This window comes from Herpailurus yagouaroundi, unplaced genomic scaffold (genome assembly GCF_014898765.1).
Source record: "Herpailurus yagouaroundi ecotype Mexico unplaced genomic scaffold, PumYag 165, whole genome shotgun sequence".
In the NCBI taxonomy this organism is placed as follows: domain Eukaryota; kingdom Metazoa; phylum Chordata; class Mammalia; order Carnivora; family Felidae; genus Herpailurus; species Herpailurus yagouaroundi.
Genome location: NW_024412406.1, coordinates 25,552,660 through 25,562,353, shown reverse-complemented (window position 1 = coordinate 25,562,353; position 9,694 = coordinate 25,552,660). Strand labels below are relative to the sequence as shown.

The following is a 9,694-nucleotide window of genomic DNA, read 5'->3' as shown; positions in this document are numbered from 1 at the left end:
TGGGGGACCCTGAACTGAGCATGGTCACACGAGCAAGTGTTTTGCAGGATGAGGGAAAGGAAGACACAATGGGCTGGGGAGGATTTTTTTTTTTTTTTTTTCCTTCCTGAAGAAAAAAATGGCGGCTCCTGGATACCCCATCACCCTGGGGTAACTGTGACTCCTTCATGGATAAACTGTTCACTGTTCACGTGGATAATTGTTCAGTCGGCTTTCTGCCAAAGAGAGAGGTGCACAGCTCTGAGATGGGTGGCGTCCCTCACATCAGACCTAAAGTGTTCTGTTAATTTCTATTGCCTCTCAAAAAATGCATGTTTTATATAAGCTTATATTTTACTGTCATAGTCTTCAGACTTATTCGAAGTTCTTCCTTTCTAGTGCACAGCCCTGGCTCCCGAACTCTTTCTGGAGCCTGATGTGGCCTCGACGAGGGCTCTGAAGTCCTTGCTGGTAGCCGCCCATCTTCGAGACTTCCAAGGTGGAGGCCCTTCACCAGCTTGAGCAAGGCTGCCAAGGTCTGCTCTCCACTCCTCCCAAAAGACTCTCAGCTCTTAAGAGTTTCAACATCTTGGAGGACCGATTAAACACTAATCTCGACTTACGCGTTTTAGGAGCTCCGTTGGTTGAGGCTGCCTGAAATGTCTACTCGGGCACGATGTGAGACGCCCCCAAACTGGACAGCCCCCTCTCAGGTGACAGCGCAGGGATTCCGGCCCCTCCAGGGTGAGTCTCCTTCCCTGTAGGGATGTGCAGCCCATTGACAGTCGTGAGGATGCCTGGTTGGTGACCAGGACAATGATGGGATTCGGGATGTGATCCAAGGCTCCCAGACAAGGTCCTCATAGCGTGACCAGAGGTTGGCTTTCTCGTCTGTAGCCATGGGTCTCACCCTATACTCCCCTCAAAGCGTGCGCATTAGAGACAAATATGTGTTTTACAAGAGAAACTGACGCCACCTCTGCTGGTGCACCCTCCGACCTCTGCACTTCTAGCTCTCCTCCTCGTCCCTGTCTTATGGGACACACTCTTTTAGACATTACCTCCCAACCTGACAATCTCCTGGCTCCTACCTTCACACCTGTACACCTCTACCCTCTGAGCACCGAGGAAGCAAAGACCCCTCTGGTTACCAGGACCCAGAATGACAAAGAATGACAGCATGAGGCTCGTTCCGGCCGTGAAGGCTCCTCCCATTGCCCGAGACTCACTGGCGGGGCCGACCACACTCAGGTTGCCCGGTGTCTGTGCTCACTCAAAGCCTGGTCCATGGGCGTTCCCGACCCCCGAGGGCTTGCCGGACCTCTTCCCCCTTGGATGCCCTCTTCTATTCTGCGTGTCCTTGAAGTGTGTTTCTGAGCTTGATTGGGATCTGTGTTCTTCTCAGGCTCTGTTACTCACCTTGAGCCAAGCCGTCTACATCTCTGGTGGCAGCTCCATCCGTATTCTGGGTCTTGGCATCCTGGGTCTGGACATCCCATAGTTACCTCAAATCTTGACATGTCCAAAATGGAATCAGTCCCCTTTTGCCAAAGTCTGCTCTTCTCTTGCTTTCCTGCTTTCACTTACCTATGGCCACTGACATAACAGGCACACAGGCCCCCAGCCCAGACACGGGCTCATCACAGATAGTCCTTTCTCCTTCACCTCCAACCTCCAGTAAGTCACTCATCTTAATTATATTTGTACCATATCTCTTCTGCACCCTCCCTTCCATTTCTTCTGCCCTTGATTGGTTCCGGATGGCATCACTCCTTGCTTGCATTATTGCGATTGCTTCTGAGCTGGTCTCCTTATAAAAGCAACCCCCCCATGGGGCACCTGGGTGGCTCAGTCGGTTAAGTGTCTGACTTCGGCTCAGGTCACGATCTCATGGTTTGTGAGTCGGAACCCCGCGTCGGACTCTGTGCTGACAGCTCGCGGAGCCTGGAGCCTGCTTCGGATTCTGTGTCTCCTCCTCTCCTTGCCCCTCCCCCCACTTGTGCTCTGTCTCTCTCTGTCTCTCAAAAAGAAATAAATGTAAAAAAAAAAGCAAAAAAAAAAAAAAAAGCAACTCCCCCCTCCCCATCAAGTGGATATCCATGAGTAAGTGTCCCACTTAATAGATTGTAAGTTTTGTGGACACAGGGAACTTATTTGCTGACCAGCATAATAAAGATAATGCCTCCCTCCAGGGTAAAAGCTGGGTAAACTTGCTTATAGCCCTATAAAAATTGGGGGATCTTTAAGCTCAGGGTTTCTCAGCTGTGGTGCACACCTGCTGCATCCTCAGCATTCACAAGTGCCAGTCTGTTTTGTCCTTGTGGGGCACATGAGAGGCAAGTGAAAACCACAGGAGCGTGAAGCCCGGACGGCTTGCTGTGCCTTGAGTAATAAGCTCCTTTGTCTCTGGTCCAGGCATCTCATGTCATCTGGCAGCATCCACAATACTGTGGTAGGCTTACTTGCTAGCTTGCAAGTGAGATAAAAACTCAGACTCTTAAGCCACGCTTGACATAAGTTTGACATGAATGTAGAAAAGCACATTCATTTAATTGATGGGTTCTGTATTGTTTAGATTCCCACTAGTATATGACGAACTAAGTCAACAGGGCATTCAGGTTTAAATTCTCCGGACACTGCACTCTGCAGTTCCAGTTTCTTATGCTGCCTTTCAGAATCGTTGGTACGTGGGGAGCCCAGGTGACTCAGTCAGTTAAGCCTCGGACTTCGGCTCAGGTCATGGTCTGACGGTTCATGGGTTCAGGCCTAGCATTGGGCTCTGTGCTGACAGCTCGGAGCCTGCTTCGGATTCTGTGTCTCCCTCTCTCTCTGCCCTTCCCCTGCTGTCTCTCTCTCTCAAAAATAAATAAACATTAAAAAAAAAAAAAAAAAGAAAAGAACTGCCGGTATGTGATTCTGACCTGTAGAACAGAACCCAGGGAAGAGGTCAAACACTTTCGCTTTGAAATGTCATCTCAAATGTAGGACTGAACTGCAGAATATATTTAGAATACTCTATTCTGGCGAATTTATGTGGTTATACATTTGCCAGAGGGCAGAGTCCAAGGCAGGTGAGCTGTTTTGCAAAGAAAGGGACTATGTTGTACTTGAAGCACAGTAGGATATGTGGCCAGGATGGCGAACACCTCACCAATCCTGTAGTGCAGGGAACAGTGGAAGGGACTGGGGAAGTCGGTGTAGGAGCTGTATAGACGATCTCATTGAATATTCCAAGATCTGTCAAAGGTGAGAGGTATCAGATTTGGCTCCTGAGTATGGAACCTGATCCAAAGAATGTGAGCACCAAAGAGATCTTTTTTTTTTTTTTTTTTTTTTTCAGTTCGGTCAATGGGATAGCCTCAAATTGAAATTGGTTGTCTCAACGAATGGTGCTTTCCTTACCACGGGAAGGGGTGGAACGACTTAAGGAGCCAGATGATTGCACTGGATACATTCTAAGATGTCCTAGGAGTTGAAGAGAGCTTAATGCAAAGTAATTGTTTTTGTGGACTTAATACCTATAATATCTCTGTCCATATAACTGATATATTTTATCCACTGCCTCGATAAACAGAAGAGGTTCTTTCTGTTGGAATTTGCTTAATCCACTGACAGACGGTTTTGTTGACAATGACTGTTGCTTGTCTCTGACACTATTTCTACATGATATAACCATGCAGCCATGGTGTCTGCCCCAGCCACAAAACAGAAGGCTCTTGTTGCTCTGCCCACTCCCCAGTGAGACAACAATCGTTACTCATGGACAATGTAATTGACCATTTTGTGCATACCAGGCACTGAACTATGTATTTTTTTATGCTGGGCCCCATTTACTTGTCACAATACCCTGTAAGGTGGGTGTAGCGTGAGTCCCTTCGTGTGGTTGACTCAAAGTCATGCAACTTAAGGACCAGAGGGGAGTTTGGGCCCCGGACAGTCTTAGCTCCAAGCCAGTGCTCTTACCAGCTACACATTGAAAATTTAGGCAAAATCAGATGTGGAGAGCAAAAATCTTGCAAGTTGTTAAAAGGGCATGAAACGTGGTAGTTTCCCTAAGGTGTTGGAGGAGAAGATTCACGTGCTTTTCCTTGGATATGAAAAGAACCCAAGCGCTGTTTGTTCATTCGTCTCAATGATGATGTTAATGCTGCGACTTTGCAGGTTATTTTAGGAGATGAAGTATTTCACCACATGGACAGTATGGGAACATTTTTTTTTACATTGTTTTTTTTGGCTGACACTCTTTTGAACTTGGCTGCTCAGTGGGGAATAAGTAAGTTTGAAAAAGCTAAAGATTTCTAAATACAGTTAAAAACATGTACACTTGACGCCTGGGGAAAATCTTTTTCATGGTATTTAAAGGTTTTCAGTCATATAATGCGATTATGCTACAGTTATGTAATATTTTAGGACTCTTCAAAGCTAGATGTGTTGCAGTTCTGTCTCTGGACTGGGCACTCCAGGGTCAAATTAAAAGTGGGCCTTTAAAAAAAATTGCAATGCTACATTTTCAATGTGAAAAAGTCATTAAATAAAGTTGGCTTTGAAAGGGGAATAGCCTTCCATGAACTTAACGATATTTTCGAAACCGTTGAAAACCATTTGGCCCAGATGGCTTATCCTTGGGGTTGGCAAACGGAGGCCAGATAGTAAATAATTCAGGCATTGTCTTTGGGCATACAGCCTTTGTCGTAACCATTTAATTCTGTCATCCTAGAGTGAAAGTGGCCATAGACAGTTCAGAAACAAATGAGTGTGGTTATGTTCTGACAAAACTCTACATAGGGGCGATGAACATAACTTTCATATATTTTCCCGTGTCACAAAACATGGTTCTTTCCTTTGACTTTTGTCAACCATTTAAACATAAAACTCACCCCTCGCACACAGGCCATACAAAGACAGGCGGAGGGCTGGGCGTGAACTTTGGGCTGTGGTTTGCTGATCCTAGCTTAACCTGCCTTCAGCCTGGCTGCAACACATAGAACGAGAATAGCTCTTGAGAGCCAGCAAGTGAGGCTGGTGACATTGGTGTTGGCACATTCCCACCTCTACTTTCTGCATCCTGTCTCCATTCCTGTACCTCCCAAAGATTACTTGCCTCCAGTCTGGAGAGTTTAATACACGCAGCATACGCACCAGCTGCTTTAGTGACTATAGCTACCCATACACCCCTGTTGGTACCGAGACAAGTGTCATTACCTTTTCTCTAACTCTGTCAGTTGTCTTCACAGGAAACGATTCCGGGATTGCTATTGAGTTTTCCTCAAGCCGGGCTTAGTTCAACCTGCAAGGCTTTGATGGCAAAAACAAACTGTTCCGTTTTTCCATCTGTTCACAGATGCTGTTCACTATTGACACAAAGCCTAGTAAGATGGATATTCCATTACTTCTTCTTGGAAGACAGAATCCGCCCCCCCCCCCCAACCCTTGCAGTTAAGTAGAGGCTATGTGACTGGTTTCAGCCAATGGAATGCAGACAAAAGCAATGTGTGCAGTATGCATGTCTGACTCTTAAAACATCCCAAGCTATCTTTCATATCCTCTTCTTCCCTCTTTCGTCCACCTAGCCAAAAGGTAAGATGGGAGAGATGCTGAAGCCCCTCAATACGAGGAGTCACAAAAGAGAGAGGAAGCCGCTCAGTAGGGCGACGTGATCAACAATGGATATTGATTAAGAAACGAACTGTTACTGTTTCGAGATACTGATTGGGGGGTTGTTTGTTAGAGCAGCTATCACTAATTATCCTGATGAATGTTGTTTCGCTGTATCGCCCAAAGCTTTCATTCAACTTCTCTTTGTCTTTGATGGAGTTTATTGACAACCTCCTGTATTGCAACAATTGCACATTTGCGGCTCCTGATTATAACAGCAAGGAGATTGTTATGAAAGTTCACAAAACCCAGCAATCACAAGCCTGGGAATTTGTCTCGGAAAAATAAACATTTATATGCAGGTAAACACCTGTATAGGATGGTTCATAAGTAGCTTTACTTGTGATAGCTCCAAACAGGAAACAACGGAAATATCCCTCCATAGATGAATGGTTTAAAAAAAATGGTACTTTCATACCAGAGAATGCTACTCAGGAATTAAAGAAAACAAACTATTGGATTCAAGACCTAAATGTGAGACCTGAAATCATAAAACTCCAGAAAGGAAATATAGATAGTGATCCCTTGGAAGTCAGCCTTAGTAACATATTTATGGGTATGTCCCTTTAGGCAAGGAGAATAAAAACAAAAATAAACTATTGGGACTACACCAAAATAAAAAGATTGTGCAGAGGGGTGGCTCAGTTAGTTGATCATCCAATTCTTGATTTCGACTCAGGTCATGATCCCGGGGTTATGGGATTAAGCGCCATGTCAGACTCTGTGCTGAGCATGGAACCTGTTTAAGATTCTCTCTCTCTCTCCCTCTGCCCCTCTTCTCTGCTTGTGTTCTCTTTATCTAAAATGAAAAAAAAGAAAAGAAAAAGATTTTGCATAGAGAAGGAAATCATCGACAAAATGAAGAGACAACCTACTGAATGGGAGATGATATTTGCAAATGATAAATCCAACAAGGAGTTAATATACAAAATATTTTTAGTAAACAATTATAAGTACAAAACTTATACAGCTCAACACCAACCCCCCAATAATCTAATTAAAAATGGACAGAGGATCTGAATAGACATTTTCCCAAAGACATACAGATGGCCAACAGACATATGCAAAGTTGTTCAATATCACTAATCATCAGGGAAATACAAGTCAAAACCAGAATGAGATCTCAGTTCACACCTGTCAGAATGACTAGAATAATTAAAAAAAAAATAAATAACAGGTGTTGATGAGGATGTGGAGAAAAGGAAACCCTCATGCACTATTGGTGGGAATGTAAGTTGACACAACCACTGTGGAAAACAGTATGGAGGTCCCTCAAAAAATTAGAAATAGAAATACCATATAATTCAGTAATTCCACTACTGGGTACCTATCCAAAGAAAATAAAAACATGAATTCAAAATGATGCATCTTTATGTTCATTGCAGCATTATTTATAATAGCCAGGATATGGGAGCAACCCTTGTGTCCAGTGACAGATGACTAGATAAAGAAGATGTGAGTATATAGTACTCAGCCACAAAAAAAGAATGAGATCTTGCCATTTGCAAAAACACTGATGGACCTAGAGGATGTTATACTAAGTGAAAGATGTCAGACAGAGAAAGACAAATACTACGTGATTGCATTTTGATGTGGAATCTAAGGATCAAAACAAATGAGCGAACAAGGAAACAAAACAGAGACAGACTCAAATACAGAAACAAACTGGTGGTTGCCAGAGGGGAGCAGTGGGGAGATGGGCAAAATATGTGAAGGGGCTGAAGAGGTACAAACTTGCAGTTGTAAATAATTAAGTCATGGAGATGAAAAGTACAGACTAGGGAATGTAGTCAATAATATTGTAATAAGGTATGGTGATAGATAGTAACTACGCTTGCCATGGTGAGCTTTGCATGATGTATTCAGAAAAATACACCAAAACATACTGATACATGCCATGGCTTGGATAGATCTCAAGGGCATTGTGCAGAATGAAAAAAAACAAAAACAATTTCAGAAGGTCACATACTGTGTTACTCCATTTGCATAAAACGTTGGTGTAATGAAAAAATTACAGAGATGGAAAACAGATTGCTAGTGGTTGACAGAGGACAGAGAGGGTGAGGGCTGGGGTGAGAGGGTGTGTGACTTCCTGACTAGCGTGTGGGAGCCCTTGGACGTGATGGGATCGTTCTGTATCTTGATCGTGGTGGTGATTGTATGAATCCCCACACGTGATAAAATCCACAGATCCACACACATACGTCGTACCGATGTCCATTTCCTATCAAATTATGGAAGATGAAGTCGCTGAAGGAAACCAGGTTTTCAGGCTCTTACTGCAACTTTTTATGAATCTGTAATTATTGCAAAACTACCATCGATGAAGCCCTTACTCTATGTCGGGGTCCAGGCATTTTTCCTGTGCCATCTCAGTCCTCATAACATTAGGAGGTGGGTATTTTTATCCTCATTTTACAGATCTGGAAACTAAGGAATTAACAGATGAAATCACATGAAGAAGCCCACACAACTAGACACTAATTTAGGAACGAGGAAGGCAAGTTCGTTTATGTGCACCCACAAATGCCGTTCCTCACACCTACTCGTACATCTACTCCGCGTTTTCTCGAGAGTAGCGCCCTATCACTTTAGTGCCACTTGGTAAATGGCCATTATTTTGATAAGAACGCAGAAGAAAGATACTGGACCTTGAAATGTTTTTCTGGCAGGTAGCTGGGTTAGATGACACCTAAGTTTACAAAAATGAGCGGCCAAAAAGCATCAGATCCCGAATGTCCCCATGACTAAAACATCCCTGAAGGAAAACTGAACACAACTGCTTACCCAGATCTAACAATGTTCGTTAAGTACTTACGGCCCAGCTTCCCTGTGGGTCTGCACGTTCTGAATTTCCTACCCTGGCATGGAAACGATTTTATTTTTGTTTTATTTTGCTGGTTACCTTTTACATCCAGGAAAGCATATAAATCCATTTCCCCCATAACGTTACACGGAAAGATTCTGGGACTTCAAAACAATTTCGTCTATTTGCTTACTCTGCCTTTGGCACGCTGACCTTGCAATTCCTCAAGTGTGCCAAACTCAGTACTGCCACAGGATCTTTGCACTTCCTCTTCTCCCTGGCGCACTCTTCCAATGGATCATCACACGGCAATTTCTCTGGCTTTAACGGGGCCCCTCCTCAAATTTCTTCTTCCCAGAGAAGTTGTTCCTCAAATATAATAAATGTATTTATTTTTTAAATTTCTGTTTATTTATTTTGAGAGAGAGAGAGAGAGAGAGAGAGCATGCACAAGTGAGAGTGGGGGAGGGGCAGAGGGCGAAGGAGAGAGAGAATCCCAAGCAGGCTTCATGCTGTCAGCACAGAGCCTGATGCGGGGCTTGAACCCACAAACCGTGCGATCATGACCTGAGTTGAAATTAAGAATCAAACACTTAACCAGGGAGCCACCCAGCCGCCCCTGTGATAAATGTATTTAAAGTAGCCTCTTTACTATTATCTCTGTCCTCTGGTTCTTATATAGTTTTTGTTGTTGTTGTTGTTAACACTTATCACTATTTGAAATTACACTCTGCATTATTTGTCACTTGTTTATTATCTCTCTCAATAAAATATAAACTCCTCACAGGGCAATCATCTGTTTTCATTCACTGCTGTACCCTCAGCATCTAGAATATTTTCTGGCCCATCGTAAGCTCTGTGTTTTACCTGAATGAACAAGTGAATAAGTGCTGTGCCCACCAGAACTTGTCCCTTCACTCCAGCCAGGGGATTACACTTCTCTTTACCCACCAGCCCCAGGCTCAACGTGTTCGAGATTTGGTTATTGTCTTTATAAGAGACCCGTGTAGACTTCTGAGCTAGATATGGTTTATTTTCCAGGTTGTCCTTTTACTTAGCGTCCTGTGTGCTTCCTGAGTCATCTCTGTGGGTTCTCGGCCTCAGGTTTCATTTGGGTCTTTTCTGCCCATTCTATTTCTCCAGGTTTAGGTCCTTTGCTGCTAATTCTGACCCTTCAAGACCGGCTAATGGCTGGTCTCCGGACCAAGGCTGGCAGTGACCTTTAGGACCAGAAGAAATCCTCTCCCTCTGCTC

The 9,694-nt window shown here is 44.0% G+C and overlaps 1 long non-coding RNA gene across 1 annotated transcript; it reads left to right on the top strand.

Moving 5' to 3' along the window:
• The first annotated feature begins 387 nt into the window (after positions 1-387).
• Positions 388-6,259, top strand: LOC121038345 (uncharacterized). The gene is made up of 3 exons (XR_005794306.1): positions 388-515; positions 612-723; positions 5,550-6,259. It is a non-coding gene; the product is annotated as an uncharacterized LOC121038345 (long non-coding RNA).
• Positions 6,260-9,694: the final 3,435 nt, after the last annotated feature.